Source organism: Octopus bimaculoides, chromosome 17, assembly GCF_001194135.2.
Source record: "Octopus bimaculoides isolate UCB-OBI-ISO-001 chromosome 17, ASM119413v2, whole genome shotgun sequence".
NCBI lineage: Eukaryota > Metazoa > Mollusca > Cephalopoda > Octopoda > Octopodidae > Octopus > Octopus bimaculoides.
The window spans coordinates 36,772,383-36,794,318 of record NC_068997.1 but is presented as its reverse complement, the minus strand read 5'-3'; the positions used below and the strand labels follow the sequence as shown (position 1 = coordinate 36,794,318).

Below are 21,936 nucleotides of genomic sequence, written 5' to 3'. Positions count from 1 at the left end.
CAGGAGCCAGTCAGGCGGTACTGGCAACGGCCACGCTCAAAATGGTGCATCTCATGTGCCACCCGCACAAGAACCAGTCCAGGGGCACTGGCAACGATCTTACTTGGCTTGCCGGGTCTTCTCACGCACAGCACATTTCCAAAGGTCTCGGTCAGTAGTCATCGCCTCGGTGAGGCCCAATGTACGAAGGTCTTGCCTCACCACCTCAGCCCAGGTCTTCCTGGGCCTACCTCTTCCACGGGTTCCCTCAACTGTTAGGGTGTGGCACTTTTTCACGCAGCTATCCTCCTCCATTCTCACCACATGTCCATACCAGCGCAATCGTCTCTCTTGCATATATATATATATGCATATATATATATGCATACATGGGTACAGGATGTCACCAACTGTATAAACAACATGAAGTACGCAAACAAATAAGTTAAATACACAAACAATGAAAGAGAAAATGGAAAACAGGACAAGTAACACAAAGAATGACCCTTCATCAGTTGCCAGCTGTCTATCTACTCCTTTCAAGCATTCAACAACAATATGAGTCTTCAAATACAGTTGCTCCCATAAATTCCTAAATAAAATTTTGGATTTATGGAGGGTCAAAGTTGGGAACAAAAACAGGACAGTGGAGACATGCAAGGAGACCAAACGAAAACAAACATGGAGTGTCATTAGACCTGAATGAGAGGAAAATAGTGAACACTGGGAGAAATATTTTCTTTGAAAAGAGAAAAGATAGAGGAGAGAGATATGAGATGTCCAGTCCTTAGAACGTTGTGCAGGAAAAGAAAGATGGTTACATGAGGAAAAGAAAGATGGACGATGGTCACGTGTGAGCAACGAGAAAGAGAAAGAAGGGAAGAGAGAGAGACAGATAGAATAAGGTGAAGGAGAGAAAAAGGGAATTAGAGAAGGAGGGGGAGAAAACAATATAGAGTAAAGACGCATCAAAAAGATCTCAATCCTCAAGACACAGAGAGACCAGAACATAGAACAGCTCTTGTCTCCAAAGTACTAACGAGATTTAACATCGACATCACTGCCCTCAGTGAAACACATCTATCTGAGGAATGAAAGACTGAAGAAATAGGTTCGGGTTATACATTCTTCTGGAAAGGGAAAGAAGAAAGAGAGAGAAAATTCACGGAATTTTTTTGCTGAAAATCCAAGCTTGTGAAGGGACACCATCTGAAACTTTCTACCATCAATGAACAATGTATGACTCTCTGAATACCAATCTCTGCTACCACCTTTATGATACTGATCTCTGTTTAACACCTGCACTTGGTGCCAATGACAAAAGTGAAAAACATCTACCAACAGCTGAGTGACCTGATGTACTACCAAATGACAAGCTCCTCCTTCTCGAGGATTTCAATGCAAAAGTGGGGAGAGACAAGAGACTATGGGAAATTGTTATTAACAAAGAAAGAGTCAGAAACTGCAATGAAAATGGACTCCTGCTCCTTGGGTTGTGTGCTGAACACTTTAGCTTCATCACCAACACCCAATTTTGACTCCCAAATCACTTCAAAACCACCTGAAAGCATCCCAGGTTGAAACACTGGCACCACCTGGACTACTCCATCATCGATCAATGAAAAGAAATGTCCTCATCACATGAATGGCTAACAGCACTGACAATTGCTGGGTAGACCATCATCTAGTCATCACCTGCCTTCAAATCATGGTTAACAACAAACCAAAGACTGGAAAAACAAAATATGTCAGAAGAAAATTTGACATATCGAAGTTTAACAACCCAGAGATCAGCTCTTTTTATGCATCTTCCATTCTCAAACACCTTCAATCCATCCCATCTGACAATCAGGATATAGAATGGAGCACACTGAAAAACCATCCCTGAAGTGGCTGAAAACACCCTCAGGTACAGCAAAAGGAGACATCAGGACTGGTTTGATGGCAATGATCAAGAAATCAATCAGCTGATCGATGCAAAATGGCAAGCCCACCTCTCTCATGAGCAAGGTCCAAGATCATGGCACAAGCAGGTGAGATATCAAAACCTCAAAAGACAAGGCCAAACAAAATTGAGAGAGATGCAGAACAACTAGTGGCAACAAAAAGCCATTGACCTCCAAGGATATGCTGACATCTGTGACCTCAGATACTTCTATGCAGGAACAAAGGAACTTTTGGGGCCTGTGAGATCATCAACAGGGTCTCTTCAATCAATAGACTCCAACACCATCTTGACTGACCCACAAGATATCCTTCAACGCTGGAGAGAGCACTTCTCGAGTCATCTGAACTAAGACTCCAGCATGGCAGAAGATTTAAGAACATACCCCTGCATCCAACTCGACATTGGATGAACACGCCACCATTCTATGATGAGTACCAGGTTATTCTCAATTGCATGAAGCAGCGAAAGTCTCCTTACTCAGACAACATCCCAGTGGAGCTTTTAAAACATGGTGGACTACAATTAAACCCCAGTCTGTTCACATTGATTCTCCAAATGTGGAAGAACCATCATGTTCCCAAAGACCTTAAAGATGTTGTTATCATTACCTTCTTCAAAAAAGGAGATAGAAAGATCTGTGGGAACTATCATGGCATCTCACTGCTCTCCACCATAGGGAAAATCATTGCAAGACTCCTTTTGGATTGTTTCCAAGTCATTGTGGAGGAAATACTACTCGAATCACAATGTGGATTTCAACCATCCAGATGGACAACTGACATGATCTTTTGTACTTGACAAATACAAGATAAGAGTAGAGAACAACAAAAACCTCTCTGTTTTGTTTTCTATGACCTCGAAAACGCTTCTGATACCATTCCAAGGCCTGCAATGTGGAAGGTCCTCTAACGCTTTGGCTGCCCCAATCAGTTCATTTCCCTAGTAGAGAGATTACATGACTGTATGAGTGGAACCATCTTCCATCAAAGCCAGCTGTCTGAAGACTTCCCCATCACTGGAAAGTTAGAACAAGGATGCATTTTGGCTCCAACGCTCTTCTCTTTGTACCTTGCAGCAATGTTTCATGAACTGCATTCAGACAATCCAGGAGTCAACATCAGGTACCAATATGATGGGGGATGTTTCAACCATGCCAGATCGAAGTCACAAAGACTGACCAGGAAGCAAAAGATCACTGAACTTCAGTACGCTGATGACAATGCCACTCCAGTGAATAGTTTCAACAATCAGTGAATAACTTCACCAATGCTTACACTCAGTTTCGCCTAAAAGTCAACATCAAAAAGACAAAATTCCTAGCACTACCCGTTCTAAGTCAGGAGGAAACTCCAGATTTCAACATTACCATCTCAGAGACACCACTAGAGAAAGTCAACCACTTTTCATACTAACAAAGTTTGCTTTTGAACAAGTGAACATTGGAAAAGGATGTGCAGAACTGTTTAAGAGCGACTCATGAAAAGGGTCTTTAAGAATAAAGATCTGAACCACCAAACAAAATTGAGTGTCTACCAAGCAATCATGATCTCCACTCTCCTCTACAGTTGTGAAACATGGACTCTACCAAAATGGTGCCAAAAAACTACAGCAATTTCACCAACAGAAGTTCTGCTCTATTATGAATATAAAATGGAATTACATTGTGATTGATGTCTCTGTTTTGGACAGAAAAGCAACAGCATCAAGGCCACTATCCTGAAAAATCATCTGAGATGGGTGGGCCATGTGGCAAGAATAAAAGAGACCAGGCTGTCTCATCAAATATTATATGGTGAACTTTCCACCAGAAGAAGACTACATGGCTATCCCCTCCGTCAAAACAAGGACCAACTGAAGTAAAGCCTAAAACTGACTGGAACTGATCCCAAAGCCTGGGACATTGAAGCTCAGGACGGGCCTGGCTGGCATCATTCTATCTCCACTGTGATAGATCATTCTGAAGCTGAACAACAGAGAAAAGAAGAGAAACGATAAGAAAGAAAATGGAGGCTGCAACAACCAAAGCCTCCACTACGGATCCCTTGTGAAATTTGCAATAGATGCTTCCATGCAAGAATCGGCCTCATTAGTTGTCAGAGGCATAAACATGGACAGAGGGGCAGAAGTGGTCAAGAAGAAGCCAAATAAATTATCAGACACATGCTAAAATGCTGATGACAGACAGACAGGGAAAAATATATAACAAAAGAAGGAAAATGCACACAATTTATATATTTTTAATATATTTTAAAGGATAGAATATTATGATGGTCTACTAGTTTCGTGTTTCGCTAATCATGACATTGAAATTGGTGAAAATATTGCAATTTTTCTATTTGTAAATGACCCAACATGTAGAAAAATCTAAGGGAGGATAATTGGTGATTGTTATTATTTGAAGCAAGGGAAGTAATTGCTCTTTTTTTTTTTTTTTGGAGGATAAATTTATAGTATTTATATTATGAAGTTATAAACTTCTGAGTTAAAGTAGGGAAATAAAATATATGCAAAGTTGGTTATACATTCATATTCAGGAGCAGTTTATATTTTTCAATAAATATATTTTTTTATTTAATCATTTTTGTATAGAGATTGTTTCCTTGCACTAGTAGATAGGGAAAGCTGTGAAGTTTGATTAGAGATTCCCTGCACATCTCTCTATGTGCTCACTCAATGGTATCTGTCATAGGAAACAGATCTGTTCCTAATGCTGTGTAGTTCTCTGTCCAAGTGACATCCTTGTTTGGCCTATATAGTTGTGTTCACATCCTGAAAAAATTATCACATAAATTAAATTTTCAAATGCACAAGTGAAATTGGTCTTAATTGTGAATCTTTGTCCTTGTTTCAAGTTGAATTCCAAACCTTCCAGTAGGTTGGGACATGTTCCACAATTTGGATGCCTGCATCTTTTACTATTAGTTTTATTGTTGTCAGGTGTAGATAGTTTCACATTTGGCAGTATTCTTTTTAGTAATTTGGGTTGATTTTTACATTTGATGAATTTGTGTGTTTGTAGAATGTGGTTCATCTATGAATCCCTAGTGAGCATTAGTAGATTTTTAAATAGTGGCATTGTATGCCTCATTGTTTCTAGGGTTGTGTGACGATATATAGAGTAGTATTTGTAGATGAGGTGTGGAATTTCGTTTTGCTTCCCTTAATATTTTGATATCTATTTTCTTGGCATGTTTAATTCCATTATCTATAAGTGAGGGTGGATAGTGTCTCTTGGCTACTGTGGTTCTGAGGTCATGATGTCGAAGGTCCCAAGTACTTACAACAGACACTATTGTGCAAATCCTTTTCAAGAAACCATGCCAAATCATACTGGAACCTGGTTCAGCTCCCCAGCTTACCAGTTTTAAGTCAAACTGTTCAGCCTATGCTGATGATGATGGTGATGATGATGATGATGATGATGATGATGATGATGATGATGATAATGACGATTTTTTTTTATGTGTTTCAGGTGGCATGAACTAAACAGAAGATACTGCTTTGAGTCTGTTGGTTTATTATAGATATAAGTTTCAGTTCCATTGTTGATTTTTTAAAATCAAAATATCAGAGAATGGGAATTGCTCTTTGCTGTACTGCATTGTAAACTGAATAGTTGGATTTATACTATTTAGTAGCAATTTAAATTCAAAAAGTTTATCAATGGTCTTATTCCAAATGATAAAACAGTCATCCAGATATCTTTTATATATATCATCATCATCATCATCATCATCATCATCATTTAGCATCTGCTTTCCATGCTGGCATAGGTCAGATGGTTTGACAGGAACTAGTAAACTGGAGAGCTGCACTAGATTCCAGCCTGCTTTAGCATGTTTCTACAGCTGGATGCCCTTCCTAATGCCAACCACTCTAAGAGTGTTGTGGGTGCTTTTTACATGCCACAAGCACAGGTGCTATTATGTACCACCAGCACAAGTGCCAGTTATGTGACACTGGCATCAGCCACACCTACGATTTCACTTAGCTTGATGAGTCTTCTCAAGCACAGCATATTGCTAAAGGTCTCAGTCATTTGTCATTACCTCCATGAGGCCCAATGTTCAGAGATCATGCTTCACCACTTCATTCTGTCTTCCTGGGTCTACCTCTTCCACAGGTTCCCTCTACAGTTAGAGATCAGCATTTCTTTACATGGGTGTTCTCATCCAAATGCAACACATGATCATACAAGTGCAGTTGTCTCTCTTGGACACCACATCTGATGCCTCTTATGCCAAACTTCTCTCTTAAGACACTTACACTCTGTTGTACCTGCACACTGATATAGCACATCCAGCGAAGCATACTAGCTTCATTTCTTTCAAGCTTATACATGTCCTCCTTGGTCACAGCCCACATTTCACTGCTGTGGAGTATAGCCATTCACACACAAGCAACATACAGTCTGCCTTTCATTCTGAGAGAGAGGCCCTTAGTTACCAACAAAGGTATAAGCTCTCTGAGCTTTGCTCAGCCTATTCTTATTTTAACAGCTACATTCTTGAAGCAGCCACCTTCACTGCCAACTTGATCACCTAGATAATAGAAGCTATCAACTACTTCTAGGTATTTCTCCTGGCATTTGATGGAGTCTATTTTCTGTACATTTCTATTGTTTGTTGTACCTGTATACCTGCCATACACAAAGACTATTTCCTTTGTTAACCTTCCTTTGATATTGCTGACATCTTATGTGTCCATAGCTTGCACCAGGTACATCTTATGGAGTTTCTACGTACACCTTTTGCCAGATCGAGCAGGGCCATCTACCTGAAAAGATTTGTGATTTGTCCACTTTCCTCTTGCTAAGACTTTGGTTTTTGCTAAATTAACTCTAAGGCCCTTTGATTCTAGACCTTGCTTCCATGTCTGAAATTTCTTCTTTAGTTCTGGTAGTGATTCAGCTATAAGAATAAGGTCATCAGCATAGAGAAGCTCTCAGGGGCAGCCTGACATAAATTCCTCTATTACCTGGAGGATTATGATGAACAAGAGGGGGATGAGGACTGATTGTTTGTGAACACCTACTTGTACCCTGAATTCATTCCAATACTCGTTGCCAACTCTAACCATACTGACAGCATGCCTGTACATGGCTTGTTCAGCTCTCACTAACCACTCATCTATTCCTAGTTTCTGCATTGACCACCAGATAAAGGAGCAGGGAACCCTATCAAAGGCTTTCTCCATGTCAACAAAAGCTAAGTAAAGGGATTTATTTTTGGCTAGGCACTCCTACAGCTGCCTTACCCGAAATATAGCATCAGTGGTGCGTCTCTCTGGCACGAAATCAAAATACATCTCATCTAGACTCTCTTCCTAATTAGTTGGGCTACGACCCTCTTCAAAACTTTCAACACCTAATCCAACAATTTGATACTTCTGAAATTATTTATGTCTAAGGCATCACCTTTACCTTTGTAACAGTTGACTATGATGTTGCTACACGGGTCATTGGGTATGACTCCCTCATGTACAACTTGATTAACTATACAGGTGACTAGACCATAACCCACACCACCAGATATTTTAAGCACCTCAGCAGTGATTCCTGATGGGCCAAGGGCTTTTGTGGTCTTCATATCCATCATGGCTTTATTTACCATGCTACTGTTTATTCAGATTGCTGGTCCCTCTGTTGGATCCACATTAGGCAAACTCTGCTTCTCCCATGAGTTGTCTACATTTAGTAGCCTTTCATAGTGGCACTTCCAAGCCTCTTTCTTAGCAGAGTCACTAACTGCAAGTGAACCATCATCTAAGGAAACACACTTCTCTCCAAGAACCTCACAATTTTCCCTGACACACTATCTTGTAAACCAAAGCATGTCAAGCTCCTGGTCTTCATGCTCAGAACATTGGCAAACTTCTTCATTTTTTTCTTCACCCCTAGCTAAGTATACCTGCTTCCTAGCTTCCCTTCTAGCTACCTGATATAACTCTTTGCTACTGCCACCCTTCCAATCCTTCCAAGCCTGTTTCTTTACTCTAATGGTTCTGTCAACTACTCTGCTCCACTACCACATCAGCCTAGGTCTGGTTGGGAGTTTGCACCAACCAGGAATTTGGTCTGTGGTCTTTGTCTTGTAGGAACTTCTAGTTATCTTCTATGTTACAAGTCTGTAACTTCTCCACCTTCTCATTAAATGATTCAGTTAGAACATTCTCTAAATTTCTGACTATTCAAAGGATCCTTAAGCTTCCAGATCCTTCTTTTCCAAGCTGGCTTGCTTCAAGGAATCCTTTATGTTTGTAGCTTTAAGTCACTAATGTGTAACCTATGCTGAGGGATACATTCTTCACCAGGGAAGGATTTTGCATTTATGAGCAACTGTGAATCCCGCTTTCTGGTGAGAATATTGTCAATCTGGCTAGCATGGTCACCAAATTTATAGGTTATCAGGTGACAGGTTGGCTTTCTGAAGTTAGTGTAGTAGATCATTAGGTCATTTGCATCACAGAACTCCAGCAGCCTTGCTTCACCCTCATTTTGAGAACCAATACCATGGACCCCGTGCATCCCATGGAAGATACCTAGGTGCTGCCCAACATGTCCATTGAAATCACCAGCAATGAAGATAAGGTCACTATCATTTATCTTTGAAGTAGCCTGCAAAAGAGTGTTATAAAAATAGTCCTTTTGTTCATATGGCAGACCCAGTTGGTGGGGGTGCATAGGCAGAGATGATTGTTGCTGTGCTATTAAGCAAAACTAGTTCAAGTACCCTATCACATACTCTGACTACTTCAATCACCTTATTTACCCATTTCTCTGCTAGAAGTATGCCCACACCTCCTACCCCATCATTGTTGCCCTCCCAGAAGAATTTATACCTATGCCTTTTGCCTGTGAGGTACCTGGCTGAAGCTTCCCACCACTGAACTTCTTGGATGCAACACACATCAACATGTCTCCTTTCAAAGTGCCAACATGACAGTGCCAACCCTGAGGGAATGTACAGGAAGGTAACATGGAGAGAGGGAACTGCAGCTATTGGCTTCTGAAAAGAAGGTTGTAGTGAGCATTTGCCAACAGATATGTCATAGTAGTTGTCCTCACATTTATCTGTAAAAACTAACACTTCCTTTTTCCGAGCCAAGATTCAAACCTGAATCTAAGGATTCTCGCTCATAGTGTATCTCGCTGTCAAGAATTTTTGACACATGCTGGAAGGTCACATTTTCTCCATTTATACCGACCATAAACTGCTGGTTTATGCCTTCATTGCCAAACCTGATCGTCACTCACACAGGGAAGTCCAACATCTAGACTTCATATCACAGTACACAACAGACATTCACCACATCAAAGGTGCAAACAACTCTGCAGCTGATGCCCTGTGATGCATGGAGCTTAACGCTATCCACACCACTGCGACCATTTATCTCCAGCATATTGCAGCTGATCAACAAGATGACAATAAACTATTACAGCTCTGAAATTCATCATCTCTGAAATTTTGGTAATCACCAATACCCTCTGCTACAGGCTATATTTGGTGCAACACCTCCACCAGTCATGAATGTCTGTATATGCCGTTTTCTCTGCTTTGCATTCCCTAGTACATCCTGGTGTCTATGCCACACAAAAGCTGATATCAACCCATTTTGTGTGGCCCAACATCAACAAGGACATCCCTGATTGGGCTAGGACCTGTGTCGCGTGTCAAAAAGTAAAGGTCTACTGACACATTAAATCTCCCATCAGTTCCTTTGCAACTCCAGATGTACGTTTTCAACACGTGTATATTGACATCATTGGACCCTTGCCTCCTTCCAACAACTGCACTCACCTGCTCACCTATGTTGACAGATTTTCTCACTGGCTGGAAGCTTTTTCCCTATTGGACACTTCTGCGGAAACTGTCGCCAAAATACTAGTGTTTCACTAGGTTTTGCATTTCAGCACACCCACTGACAGAGAACGTCAGTTCAATTCTCACCTTTTCACCAAGCTGACTCATCTCCTCGGGTGTAAACACACTTACACAACAGCTTACCACCCTGCAGCAAATGGCATGGTTGAACGCTTTCACTGCCAACTCAAGACAGCTATAAAAGCATATCCAGACTGCTCCAACTGGTTGGAATATCTCCCTCTCATCCTCCTTGGTATTCAATTCATGGTTAAGGAGGGAGTTGGACATATTCCAGCTGAACTAGTCTGTGGCACAGCACTCACCTTACCTGGGCAGATGACCGACCCTGTTTCACAACAAGACTTTCCAGACCCAGCAAAATATGTGCACCACTTATGGACATCTACGTCGCATTTGTCTCCTGCAGGCCCCAGACAACAGAATGTCACTTCACATGTCCCAAAGAATATCAATATATGGATGCATGTTTTCATTAGAAATGATGGAATACCTTCTCAACTTCAACCTCCATATTCCGGGCCCTACAAAGTAATCTAAAAAGAACCAAAGTTTTTGAAGTTGAGAAGGTATTCCATCATTTCTAACGAAAACATGCGTCCAAGTATTGATGTTCTTTGTGGCATGTGAAGCAACATATTGGAGAAAAACGAAATATTGTCTCTGTTGGTTGCTTAAAAAAAGCATTAGTCAAGGAGGACTTACTTTCAGTTCTCGCCATTCCTCAAACAGACTCAACAACTTCAGCTTCACCCATCACAAACACCTCAGATTCTGCAAGACTCCAGCACACCAAATCAGGAAGAACAGTTCAATGGCCCACAAAATTTGTTCAAGTCTTTCGAGTAAGTACAAACTCTTCACCTACCCATCTTTCGAAATTTCCCCAAGACACCTGATGAAGGTTGGAGGGTATATCAGCTGAAACTTTTTGTTAACAACAAACAAGATGAGGACAAATATCAGTCAAATGCAAATAATATACATAATTCCTCATCTCTTAAATATAGAACTCTAAGTTGGTAATGTCATGTAGTGAACTTTTTGGTGTATCCAAAAAGTAAATGCAAGTATCGATTAAATAAATTATTTAAACCATAATCCAATGCTTTCCCATTGCTACCTCAACATCTTTTGCTACACCTTTCCCACTACAAATCCTCCATCATTCATGTTATACTTGCTACCTCCACTGAATGTGGGTGCTATACCAGCATTAGTACAGCAGTGTTAGTACAGATACAAGTAAATACATATAGAGGTTTGTAGGGAAGTGGTTATACACCATTAGGTGTACTCCGCTTCCGTACATTAAATTTCTTGAAGAAACAACAGGAACGCAGACTCTAAACTATCAACACAACAATATTTATTACAATAGAATTCTGCTCACACTTGGAGGGAATTCGGCAGCACTTCGCCCTTTGGTTACTGAGACGCCGTCAATGAAGTTGCGTGGTTATTTGTGTAGCTCCAGAGTTGGGTTGTTGGAGAGAGGCTGCTGCGACGTCTAGGCTCTGCGCCGGCCAGCAACAAAAGAGGGTGAAAGAAATGCGAAAGCTTGGATGTCAATGACTACGCATGCGCATGAGACTCTTCCTGTATTCCTTCCAGAACTAGTCCCTGCGCTTGTGTGGATAAAAACTCAGGAAATGTTGTCTGCTATAAGGCATCACTACAGGTTAACTGGTTAATTATTGTCACCACCACTGGCAGTGGGTGCCCTAATCAGCATTAGTACAAAACAATGTTAATACAAATGCAAGTAAATAGGTCAAGTTAGATAAATAAATAGGATAAGGACTGTTAATTCGTAATATATAGTTAGTGACTTGTAGGCAATGCTAATTGAAACAGATTCGCAAGCCCACAACATATTCGTTGGGGATCAACGACAGTTATCTCTCCTGATACAACAATCTAGAATATTCCAGTATATTCGAAGCAAACATGATTAACTCCTCCTTTGCTAATGTACTATACATAACTTCAAAACAACACACATAGCCAGTAACACAGCTGAACATCAACAACACCTATCTCAGTTGTTCCAGTGTCTCCAGTCAGACAATGTCAAGGTCAACCCTGCAAACTGTGTGTTTGGTACATCATTAGAGTTCCTGAGACATCTTATACACTCTGTTGGTGTTGGCGCTGTATTGCAACAGATATTCAACTACCAGACTCAACCACTAGTGTTTTTCTCACACCAACTGAAACCAGCTGAACAACAGTATAGCACTTTTGATAGAGAGCTGTTAGCTGTTTATCTTGTTGTTAGACACTTCTACCACTTCCTTGAAGGCTGGGAATTCATGATATTCACGGACCATAAACCACTCACATTCGCACTACAATCCAAGTCGGAGAATTAGTCACTGAGGGCATACAGACAGTTAGACTTCACTTCTCAGTTCACCAGTGACATACACCATATTGCTGGATCTGCCAATATACTCACTGATGCTTTGTCTAGGCTTCCTCTGTATTCCATTTCGTCTCCTGCTACAATTGATCTGGTCGCCATTACTTCAGACCAGCCTTCCCTGGATTTGCTCAAATATCTTCTGCTCAGTTTTCCTGCTGCAAGTTTGAGTATCTGCTGAGACGAACATCCTCTGTGATGTTTCCACTGGTTCACCCAGGCCGCTCATTCCTGATCATCATCACCACACCATCTTCGACGCTCTGCATTCATTGTCACATCCAGGCATTGCTGTCACACTGAAGCTTATTACAGTCCACTCCTTCTGGCCTGATATGCGTTGTACAATCACCGCTTGGGCACAGTCTTGTTTGCAGTGTCAGCACTCCAAGGTGCATAGGCATATTTGTGCTCCATTGGGACAGTTCAGTCTGCCGGACACTTGCTTCCGACACATCTATATTGATCTCATTGCTCCTTGGCTCGTCAGTTCCAGTTTCACATACATTTTGACCTGTATTGATTGGTTCACTTGATGGCCAGAGGCCATACTCCTGGTAGATATTACTTCCAAGTTTGTCACTCGAGCTCTCATCTCAGAGTGCATTGCTCACCATGGCGTCCTCTCCAGGATCACCACTGATCATGGACGCCAGTTCAAAGCCTCCCTTTTCCATGAATTATTATGGCTGCTTGGTATACAGCACATTCATACGACTAGTTACCACCCAGCTTCAAATGGAATGGTGGAAAGATTGCACAGGCAGTTGAAGGCTGCACTTCACACTGCCCCAGACCCACAATGATGGACCAAATTTCTTCCAATCGTTCTCCTAGGTTGCCAGTCTGCTGTTAAAGCAGATTTGGGCTACTCTGCAGCTGAACTCTTGTACGGTACCACTTTGGCACTTCTCGATCAAATGTTGGCACCAGTCGATTCAGTGCATCCGGATCCTACATCATACATCACCAGACTTTGTTCTTACTTCTCAGATCTGCCACCCATGGCACCTCGTGGCCAGTCTATTTCTTCTGTTGTTCCAGCAGATATCTCTACATGGACATACGTTTTTTTGCAGAATGATGCTGTGAAAGGACCCCTTACACCACCCTACTCAGGCCCCTTCTGTGTGCTTTCACACACACACCAAAACTCTTCACTGTGGACATTAACGGTTAAAAAGAGACAGTATCTATTGACAGAGTAAAGAAGGCTTTCTCTGAAAGTCTTATTCCACTACCTGACACACCTGTCACACTCCAGCAACAACTTCACAGAAACATCAAACATACTTACATACTTTCAAACAACATTTGCAAACACCACATTCCACTCCACCTTATGTCACACAAACTGGTAGAACTGTAACTTGGCCACATAAACTGTCCAAAATTATTTATATTTAATCACCTTTTCATATTAACATAAACTGTGCCTGTTGATACACCACCTGTTTTGAACAAACTGTACAATTTAACAAACTGTACAATTTAACAAACTGTTTTGCTACATCTTTTCTTTGCACATATTATTTCATGTATTTCGTATGTTATATGCATTTGTCTTTACATGTTTCTATTCTTTTATTCACATAATCTTATGTTTGCTTGCATTGTTCACATTTGCCATCTTCCATGATTTATCCTTTTCCCACACTCTTTGTGTCTCTGCTCCTCCTTGTGTAGCATGGGCATTCACCTGTTTCATCGCCTACAGTTTAACTCTTTGCCTGTTCAACCTTTTCACTCCTTTCAGTCTGGGGGAGAGTAATATAGGCAATGCTAACTGAAACAGATTCGCAAGCCCACAAAATATTCATTGGGAGTCAACGGCAGTTATCTCTCCCAATCGAACAATCTAGAATATTCCAGAATACTCAAAACGAACATAATTAACTCTCCCTTTGCTAATATATATAAAGCATAACTTCAAAATAACACGCAAGAAGTCACTAGTAGCACATCACCTATTTAAGCAGTATTCCCACTTAAATCAGCCTCTCTTCTCCACTTCTTTGAGGGACAACAAATGGTCCACTGCAACCTAGAGAGAGCCAGGCACATGAATTTGATATCTGATTTCATGGTATTCTATGTCTAGTGCCTGTGGAAAGTAAATCTCATGTCTTGATTTATTTCTATTTACTCAAAGTCATCATGGAACATGACAAATTGTTCAAAACCTTTCTTCTTCCTAGAAATCTTTATGGAACATTGTACACTCACTGTATGCATTCATTTATCACATGTCAGAATAAAAACTTTGAACATGAAGCTATTCACACAGGATGAATGTTATTATCTTTAATTGCACAGAGGTATTTCATGGTTATTGGATTAATGATTCAGTCCAATTATTAAAGTGTTGACGTTTTTTATTAGCGACTTCCCACGCTAAAGGCTAATTAATTAACTAAGCAATAAAATTGTGCACAGCATGGTCGCGTTTAGTTTCGTTTTCTTTGGGGCAGAGTAACAAGCTACAGCATTTGTGTTGCAGCAATGTGGATGACACTTCTGCAGTGGGGGGGGGGGTTACTATGAGAGGTTCCATATAGGTGGTGGGGGTGAGAAATGGTGGGCACATTGCAGATAAATAAACATCGTGGCAAGCATTAACAAAGATGTTAAAAGAAAACTGATAGGAGATACAGAGTGAATATATATATACATGTTTGTGTTTGTCCCACCCATCCACAGCTTGACAACTGGTGTTGGTGTGTTTACATCCCTGTAATTAAGTATTTCAGTGAAAGTGACTGACAGAATAAGTACCAAGCTAATAAAAATAAGTACTGGGATCAATTCATTCAACTAAAATCCTTCAAGGCAATGCCCTGGTATGGTCACAGTCTAATGACAGGAAGAAGTAAAAGATGTGTGCATACATATGTGTCAAATGTACAGCTAGTGCAAAGTCCCAACCAGATGTGGAACAAGGAAGGAGGCAGTGCTGTAAAAGCAAAGAGACAAGCCTGGAAAGATTGGATAAATGGTAGTAACAGAGAATTATATCAGGTAACCAGAAGAGAAGCAAGAAAAGTTTACATAGTGGAGGGTGATGCAGAAATTAGGAGATCTGCCAATGTTCTACAGCATGAGGATCAGAGGCATGAGATGTTCTGGATTGCAAAGCAATGTATCAACAAGAACAAAGATGTTGTGGGTCAGAAACATGTGCAAATGGATAATGGTATGCTTGCACTCTGTGATTCTGAGAAGAAAGACACATGGAAATGCCACTATAAAAGGTTGCTAAATGTGGAGAATGCATGAGAGGAGAGCTGACAGTAGTACAATAGATAAAGCAATTAAGGATATGGAGACAAGGAAAGCTCCTAAACCATTAGGAATTACAGCTGAGATGCTTAAAATATCTGGTGGAGTAGGATACAGCCTAGTCATCCATATAGTTAATCATGTGGCATAGGAAGGTGTCATGCTCAATGACTGGTTTAGCAGCATTATGGTCAGGAGTTACAAGGGCAAAGGAGATGCCTTAGATAGAAGTAATTATACAGGTATCAAATTACTGGACCAGGTCATAAAAGTTATAGAGAGTTACAGCCCAATTAATTTGGAACAAAATTGGACTAGTTGAGATGCAGTTTGGTTTTGTGCCAGGGAGAAGAACTATGGATGCCATCTTCCTAATGAGAAAGCTGCAGGAAAAGGGTCTAGCTAAAAGTAAAACGCTGTACTTGGCATTCATAGAACTGGAGAAAGCCTTAAAAGACAGAGCCATACAAGCCATATCTACAGGTGCTGTCAGTAGAATGAGAATAAGCCATGAATACAGTGATGAATTTAGGGTACAAGTAGGAGTTCAACAGGGCCAGCTCTCAGTCCCCTCTTATTCAGCATAGTCATCCAGGCTATAACAGAAGACTGGCTGCCCATGGGAACTACTATATGCTGATGATAGATATCACTCTCATAGCAGAGTCTGTAACAGATGTGGAAAATAAATTCCAGGTATTGGAGCAAAGCCTAGAACCAAAGGGCCTTAAAGTTAACCTAACAAAGACCAGAGTTGTTATTAGCAAGAAAGTGAATAAGACTCTTTCTGTCAAGTAAATGACCCTGCTTAATAATCTACTGGTAATAGTTGGTTTAAAGAATATGATTCTGAATTTCTGAGTTGCAATAATTCTATGTTGTTTTTCTGATACATAACAATTTTTTTCTAAATTAATGGTATCACCAGACTGCAAAGAGTCAATATGAACATGAGATAATGCATCATCATCATTATCAGCAGCATCATTTAACATCTATTTTTCATGCTTAGCATGGGCTGAATGGTTTTACTGGAGCTGGTATGGCCAGGGGCCACAGTAGGCTCCATTGTCTGCTCTGGCATGGTCTTTGCAGCAGAATGCCCTTTCTAACACCAACCACTCCAAAGAGTGCTCTAGGTGCATTTTATGTGGCACCAGCACCAGTGCTTTTAATATGACACTAACAGCAGTATCAGTTCTGAGTACAGTAAGATGCCAGATATCTCAATCCTTTGTGATCTCTTTCATAAGGCTCAGTATCTCACGATTGGTTTTCAATACTTTGTCCCATGTCTTCTTGACTTTCCTTCTTCCACAAGCTCCATCCACTTTAAGTGATTAACACTTCTGTATGCAACTGCCTACATCCATATGCATCACATGACCAAACCAGCACAGTCTTCTCTCTTGCACACTGTATTTCATTCTTCTTATACCCAACTTTTCTCTCATGCAGCAGAATTTTCAGAACCATTGATATATATATATATATATATATATATATCCACAGTAAATTGTGAAATATAATCAAGGTGCCTAATTGTCCTAGAGGGGATATTTATCCATTTTGGATTGTAATGCAAAAGTGAGTGGTTTATGATTAGTGTAAATACTGAAGGTTCTTCTTTCCAGGAAATGACAAAGTGTTTTACTGACAATTAAAGCTGCCAATAATACTCACCCAAAGGCGCTATATCTTGCTTCAGCTAACTTGAAACATTTTGAGAAGAAATTAAAAAAGAGGCTGCCAAAAATTCTGGACAAACTACTGCAGCTCTCCAACGACTCCTATATTAGATGCATCTATCACAAGGTATTGGGTAGACTAATAAGGTAACTCTAGTAATTTCTCCTTTATGTCATTAAAAGATTGCAATACTGTTGGAGTTAAGGAGATAAGTCTTGTTTTTACAATAATAATTATGTAGTAATTCTGTTAATGGATATATGGTCTATGTACAGAATAGAAATTTATAAGACTGACAAACTCTTGCAATTCCCTTAACAATGGAACAGGAATTTTCACAATTATAACTATTTTCTCCTTTAGTGAACAGCTTCCATCTTTATCGATAATGTTGTCCTCAAAATGTTATGGAGAAGCCCCCAAAAGGTATTTACTGGGTTTAATTACCACATTCTAGTGTGATAATCTAGTAAAAAGTTGCTCCAAATGCTGTTCATGCTGCTCTTCCATAGCACTCACAATCAATAAGTCATTGATATAAGCAAACAAAGTGTAAAACACGAGTAACTTTATCAATAAATCTTTGAAATGAGTTTGTAGCATTCTTAAGAAATTTGAAGAGCCCAAAAGGAGTAGTTATAACAGTTTTAGGAACAGTAATAGATTTAATAGGAATCTGATTATAAGCATGGCCTAAATCAATTTTCAGAAAAATGGTACAACCATGTAAAGAAACTGAGAACTCATAGATATGAAGAATAAGATACTTATCCAGAACAGTTAAAGCATTTAGTCTTCTATAAAGATGCCAATCTCCGTCAGTTTTCTTCAGAACCATGTGCAGTGGAGAAGCCCAATTACTACAGGAAGGTCAAAATATTTCAAGTTCCAAACTGATTAAATTCATCCTTTGCAATTTTCCATTTGTCCATGGCTAGTTGCCTCAGGTGCACAGAAACAATGCCTTTAGTGATGTAGTGAAGCATCATTGAATGCATGGGCTTCCTATCAGTGAACACAGTGTGAGTAATATCAGGAAGGTTTGTCAGGGTCATGTGATGATAATTAGATAAAGAAAAGAGAACTAACAGTGGTGGGTTTCACACTCATACTTTGTATTGACAAGTCTCTGAGTTAAGTAGCTTCTTATTTCTCAAATCAACAAGAAGACCATATGATGCAAAAAATCAGCTCCAATGATAGGGTAAGGAAGATCTGCTATCAGAAAATACATCTGAACTCCCTGCGCAAATTAAAATCTAGTGTCATGGATTTTTCATCATATGTGGGTATCGGAGAATGGTTAACAGTTTTTAATTTAACCATTGTCAGTTTCCATGATTCATATAGAAATGTGACAGGCTTAGCTTAATGCTGCACCAGTATCCACAAGGAAACAATATTATGTCAAAAACATAAAGTACATGACTTATTGAAGGAATAAAAGGAGATATAGTTGCACTTAATCCCTGGTTTCACCATTTTCCAGTGCTTGGTTGACTGAACAAAACAGGCATGGTTGAAAACACTTATGCACTTGTGTACCAAACTTACTGTGGTACCAACAAAATTCAGTAGCTCTCTTATGAGGACTAAGTGAATGATTTTGTGAGGAAACAAGGATTTGATTGATCAGAATAACAAGGTAACTGTAGCCATTCTAGTTTATCAGTAAGAGCCTGAATCTTTTTTCTGTTGCCTTATGGAACATTGCATATTCAGAAGAAATAGAAGATTCAGAAAAGAAATATCCCTAATTTCATCAGCTAATTCGGTTGATTGAGTTGTAGAATTTTTTCTCTTGCTGAAGTTATAATTGTATGCACATTTGGAGGAAAATGAGAGAAAAAGAACTGTTTTAACATAAACTAAATTCAAGTAACTCCTTCATCCATCTTAAGAGCTGAAAAGGTTTCTTATCTGCTAAAACTTCATTTTGGGAAAGCTTATGGAAATGTTTTTACTTCGGCCCATAGAAGTATGTTTTAAAATCTCCACTTTCATACTTTGATAAGATAATGAATCTGGGGAAGTTGTAGTTAAATCTCTTACCTTCTATTTAAAGCAAACAAGAGAATGCTAACTAGGAAGTTAAACTGATTTGTGTTCAAACTAATTTTGTTTGCTGCATCTCTTGTCCAGAATGGGGTAAAACAGGACAGTGCAGCCTGCATGGCTAGGCTTCCATTGTCCACTGTGGATACAATGGAAGTGGACGGAGTTCACATCTCATAGCAAAAATAATTTCAACTTGCATAAGTAAAAAAAAACAAATGCCAATTCTTCCTGCAACCATGCTGAAAAAGCTCTGAGTGAAGTTTGTGTTGATACCATGAATTATGAAAACTGACAAACTCTTCTTCATCTAAGAATTGTTGATATTAACAGCTGCTATTGTCATATGATGCATATGGATGAGGACAGCTGCTTAAAGAAGTGCTGATCTCTAATTGTGGAGAGTACCTGTGGAAGGAGTAGACCCAGGGAGACATAGGACAAAGTGGTGAGAAAGGATCTTCAAACATTAGGCCTCACTGAGGAGATGACAAGGCAACCAGGACTTATGGCAACTTGATGTACTTGCAAAGACATATCAAGCTAAGTAAAATCACAATCATCCATAAATACAGACATGTCCTTTATGGCCATGCCTCCACTCCCACTTCCAACTGAAAGGTCTTTGTCTTGTAGGTGCCAATGCCACATAAAATGCACTCATGCCAATGCTACATAGCTGCACCCATGTTAGTAGAATGTAAAAAACACCCAGCACACTGTAAAGTAGTTGGCATTAGGAAGGGCATCCAACCATAGAAACTATGGCAAAACAGACATTAGGAGTCTGGGAAGCTGTCCAGCTGTCCAGCTCCTGTCGAACCATCCGACCCATGCCAGCATGGAAACAGACATTAAACAATGATGATGATGAACAGCTATTTCACACAGATGAGTCATTGATTCATAAGCTCAAAAAGCATTGATCATAAACATGGATTCAGTGGACAGGTATTTCTGGCATCAAAATTTTCAGAATTGGAACTTGTCTTTTTTTCTGCCAGCTGAACATTCCATTCATCAATGTGGGGCTGGTTATGGAGATTGTAGATGTAATGGTTATAATGTTAGACTTGAGAATGTGATCATCAATGTCAAGGTTAGCCTTTCTCTATCAGAGTTATCTTTGTCATACTGGCTCTATGGGAATTTGTTAGTTATCATTAAATTTGGCTGCATGTTGTCCCATAATAAACTAACTACAAATGTTATTGAAATAACATTTTATTTCATCAAAATAAATTATAATATCTATATCGTTACATCACATTTTACCAGTAGCATAACATAGTATGCTATAATTAAATGTAGTTGTAATTAAATTACTTACAAAAGAGATTAGCTTTATGTGACAAATGGGAATAATGTTTGTCCATCCTGGTTGAAGAATTTCTTTCAACTTGGGGTTAAACTTCAGTCAAGGATGACTTCTCAAAGTAAAGGCTTATTGCTTGCACTTCCAAAATGCACCATTCTCTCTCTATGATTTGTTTATGCATGTTGTGCTTGTAGTGGACTTCAGTTAGGCATAGAGAAGACCAAACCTGAATCTGTCAATTTCCCTTAACTTTGCAATGGCACTCTCCCCCACAGAGAAACATTAAGTTGACAGCAATAAAATGAACATATGGCTTTTGCTAAGTTGAATTATGTCCTTACCACTTGATCCTTTTAACTTCTTCAAGGCCATGAAAAGTTAGAATTGAGATAATAGGTACCCCCAACGAAATCTATTATTCTCAGCAATATGTCTCTCCTTCTAACTAGTTTTGCATGGTTATAAATACTAGAATTTGATAAGGCAAAATCAATTAGTGAGAGCAACAGTTAGTGACAACCAAGTCTGGCTGACCATCTCAATGACAACTATGGAATTAACCAAAGTAGAAGTTGTCTTGTCCACTCTCTCACTGGCTCACTTTCTTTTTTCTGCAACATCACTCTGTCTCTATCTTTTTTACAACTACAATGAGAACCAATACACACTTATTCAAGAAGAAATTAACTCTTTTTACTTCACATGTTTTTCGGCTTCTATGATAACACACCTTACCCGTCACAGCATGGCATTATATTAAGTAACAGTAAATAAATGTTTGTTTATAACTTTGATCACTGTTCTTCTTTCATTTTGCACACCTGCAACAGCAACACCCATTACAATTGCCAACTTCGGAACCATTATTACTCATTAATTACAACTGGCTGAAACCACCTAATTTACTGTTACATGTTTTTTAAGTGCATAGTTAAAAAAAAATTGGCCAAAATCAATCTGGACAACGTGTTGGCAGTGAAAAAGAATATCATAAATTTTCAAAATCTTTTTCTTTTTTTCATGAAAAGATGCCTCCCATCATTCCGAAGACTGTGCTGAAAAATAAAACTGGAAAAAATCCCCGTTAAAACGGAAAAATTCCAACTTACGTGGGCCATCTGATCCGAAACTCCGTTTTCCAGAAACTCCTTCCCCTCCCGCTTCCAAGACATTTTGCCTACAAATTTCTTTGTAATCTACACCGTTCGAAAGGTATTTGTATAAGATTTCATTAACAAATACCCATTTTCCTGCAAGTTATGAGGGGGGAAACATCGGGTCGTGTGAATTTTCTGAAACTCCTTTTCCCAAACCCATGGGAAATTTTGGCAAGACTTCCACCTGTCCCCACCAAAAAAAA

The 21,936-nt window shown here is 39.6% G+C and overlaps 1 protein-coding gene across 1 annotated transcript in view; it reads right to left on the bottom strand.

Moving 5' to 3' along the window:
- The window catches only part of LOC106873844 (cilia- and flagella-associated protein 52-like), a 55,590-nt gene that overhangs the window by 32,766 nt on the left and 888 nt on the right, over positions 1–21,936 (bottom strand). The gene's annotated exons all lie outside the window — the stretch shown is intronic.